Source organism: Mandrillus leucophaeus, unplaced genomic scaffold (assembly GCF_000951045.1).
Source record: "Mandrillus leucophaeus isolate KB7577 unplaced genomic scaffold, Mleu.le_1.0 Scaffold71, whole genome shotgun sequence".
Lineage (NCBI taxonomy): Eukaryota > Metazoa > Chordata > Mammalia > Primates > Cercopithecidae > Mandrillus > Mandrillus leucophaeus.
Window position 1 is genome coordinate 2,838,754 of NW_012107697.1, and position 3,377 is coordinate 2,842,130.

At 47.3% G+C, this 3,377-nt stretch overlaps 1 pseudogene across 1 annotated transcript; it reads right to left on the minus strand.

The window, feature by feature from the left end:
• Positions 1–1,181: 1,181 nt before the first annotated feature.
• Positions 1,182–2,381, minus strand: LOC105528298 (annotated as a pseudogene). Its single transcript, XR_001004340.1, has one exon. The product of XR_001004340.1 is annotated as a spliceosome RNA helicase DDX39B pseudogene (transcript).
• Between the last annotated feature and the right edge of the window lie 996 nt (positions 2,382–3,377).

Sequence of the window (3,377 nt, forward strand, 5' to 3'; positions counted from 1 at the left end):
ACACCTTACAAAACTCAGGATGAGCAAGGCCACTCCAGGAGATAATCAGATGCATGCAGCAGTTTACATACACACGGAATTCATTACGGGCTTAGTTATAGAGACAAAACCCTGGAAACAACAGAAATATTCACCGCGAGAGGGTTGGTTAAATGATGGCGCCCACAGACAAGGGCTGCCATGTAGTTATGGGAATTGTTGGTTTAGAAGAATATTGAACAACACAAGAAGATGTTTACATTGTATCTTAAGTGAAAAAAATCAGGACACAAACTCAATGTATATTATGATTCTGGTTGAAAAAAATGATGTTTTTCTATCTAAAATAAACACAGAAATGTCAGTGGCAACTCTCTGGGTGACCTATGGGTTATTTGAATTTTTTCCTACATTTCAGTGTTTCTCAAATGTCTACAAATATCTACTTTTATAATTAAGAAAACAGTTATTTTTTACGCCTGTCATCTCAGCTACTCGGGAGGTTGAGGTAGGAGAATCACTTGAACCTGGGAGGCAGAGGTTACAGTGAGCTGAGATCACACTACTGCACTCCAGCCTGGGCGACAGAGTGAGGCTCCGTCAAAAAAATTTTAAACAGCATAGTTATTTTTTAATTAATAAAGTAAATCTGTCTCAAAGAGGCAAGGGTCAGGTGCGTGAGTGGGAAAGGAAGGCGTGTGGAGGAGGAAAGGGTTAGACAAAGTGAGTGTTAAATCTGCATCTCCTTGTAGACAGAGCGCCCCGTCTCAGTTTAAGACCCTCCTGCCCTTGAAGAAGCTTCCTAAAACCAGCTCAGGTCTTCCTCCTCTGTTCCCCTGCTTCTTTGCATGTTTCTGGAAGGCTTCAATAGTAGGAGTATTATGCACAGCCTGCCTATGGTCAGGCCACTGGGAGGCTGAAGAATGCAGATGCCTGGGCGCCAACCCTGGGGGCTCCCACCCTGGGACCACCCCCCTCCACCCCTAGTCTTCTCCATCTCACTAAGTGCTCAACTCTCTCAATAGAGGCCGTGAGCGTGGCTACTGGATTGTGGATTCTGGAGCCAGACCGCCGGGGTTGGAATTCTGGCTCTGGCATGGCCTTGCTGGGCTCAGTGCCCTCAACTATGGTATATTTACAGTATGTAATATGAGTAGAGTAAATATATATGTATATTATACAGTATATAATAAATAAGTATAATATATAATATATATACGTATATATTTTGTCTTTAGTTTTGATAAAAAAATTTCTGACAAATCAGAAATGAGGGTTCAGGGGTGGTGGTGAGGCAAAAGAAGGAAGCCATGGGGTGGGAGCTGTCAGGGGTGGGGCCACTGGTGTCTCCTTTACTCCTACCCTGATGTGTCCTCTCCTGAAGGACAGATGGTCACATTTTGCAGTGGGGGAGTCCTCTACCATGTCGTTCAAAGTAGGAGGAGATGTCTCTCTCATCAGTCAACTCACTGCGATTGACCTCAAAGTGAGCCTGCATGTCACTGAGGATCTTGGCATCATTCTCATCGGACACAAATGTGATAGCCAAGCCCTTGGTGCCAAACCAGCCGGCTCTGGCCACCCAATGCAGGTAGCTGTCAGAATCCTCAGGCATGTCTTCATTAAAAGCAATGTTCACCTGCTCAATGTCCATTCCTCGGCCAAGTAGGTTGGTAGCCACAAGAATTCACCACTGAAAATATTTAAACTGCTGATACTGATAAAGCCTCTGCCCCTGGGGCATCCCACGGCGGATGGCAATGGCTGGGAAGTTCTGCTCCACCAGTAGCTGGGCCAAAGCAATGTGCTGCTGCACAGACTTCACAAAGATCCTCAGCTGGTTGAACTCAAGGACGTTCAGAAGGTCAAAGAGCTTCCAGTTCTTCTGGTTGTACTTCAGTTTCACGAAGTACTGCTGCAACCCATGCAGCATCAACTTCATCTCATTATCCACAAAGATCTCCATTGGATCTCGCATGAACTTGTGGCAGACTGGACAGATCTCTTTGCTCCAGGTAGCCCTGAACATCATGACTGGCTTCTCATTGTGCAGTCATGCAAAAAATTTCCTGGACATCCCAACACATGTTGAGCTGTTCAAACATCTTATCACATTCATTCGAAATAAAGTGTTTAATGTGTTTGAGGTTGAGGCTCTTATTTTGAGCCAGGGCTAGGATACGGCCTGGAGTCCCCACGATGATATGTAGGCAGTTCTTCTTCAGCACCTCTTCATCCTTCTTGATAGACAGACTGCCGAAAAACACAACAACCTTGACACTGGGCATGTATTTAGAGAACCGACCATGGCATGGGAAGCCAACAGCACCTATTCCCCAGAGTGAAGGAGAAGCGGATGAAAACATGCATAACCTGTGCAGCAGCATCTGATGCACGGCCATCCCCTGTAAATGGTAGCTGTTACTACTCTTCCAGTTACTCAGGTTGAAAACCCAAGGGTCATCCCTGATTCCCCCTCCCCTCATTCCAGCACCCTTGCCACCAGCCCATGCAGGTCTCTCCGTTTCTCAGCCCTGCACTGCCTCCCCAGCCAACGCGACTGTCCTCTCTTGCTGGCACTGCTGTCCTTGTCTCCTTTCATTTCAGCCTCCTCTCGCCAGCCAGAGGGAGTTGTGAAGGTGAAAATTGAATTACGCTACTCCTCTGTTGGAGTTTTGAAGAAAGCCCAAACTTTTTACCATGGCCTACGACAAGGCCCTAGCGAGTCGTCTTACAGGAAAGAAATAGAAATTTAAACAACGAAACAGTTTTTTGCCTTCAGATTAGCAAAGATTTTTTAAAATAAAAATAAGACGCAGTGTTGGTGACGATGTGGTGAAACTGCACTTTTAGCCCGAGAACCTCCTGTTCCAGCATTTTGAAGTCAGGGAAAGATGTCTGACAACGGGACTGAGAAGGAGTTGGAGAGGGGAGAACCAGGGCAGTAGAGGTTAGGGAAGCCCAGAGGAGAGAGTGTTTCCAGAAGGAAGGGGGTTCTCTTGGGTCAAAGGCCACTGAGAGGTCAGAGAAGATGAGGACAGAGAAGTGACCATGGCTTGGGCCACAGTGGTTCCAGTGGAAGGGAAGAGGGAAGCCATATTGCCACAAAGGCAGAGAGAGAATCCCACAAGTGGCGACAGCAGTGTGTGTGCATGCACGTGTGTGTGCATGTGTGTGTGCACGTGTGTGTGCACGTGTGTGCATGTGTGCACGTACGTGTGTGCATGTGTGTGTATGTGTGCGTGCACGTGTGTGTACACGTGTGTGTGCATGTGTGTGCACGTGTGTGTGTGCATGTTGGTGGTAGCAGCTGCAGCAGTCGAGGAGATGGTAAGGAGACAGCAGCCCAAGGAGAATTCGGGAAGGTGAGGAGTACGCTCTGGGAGGTGCAGGGAGAG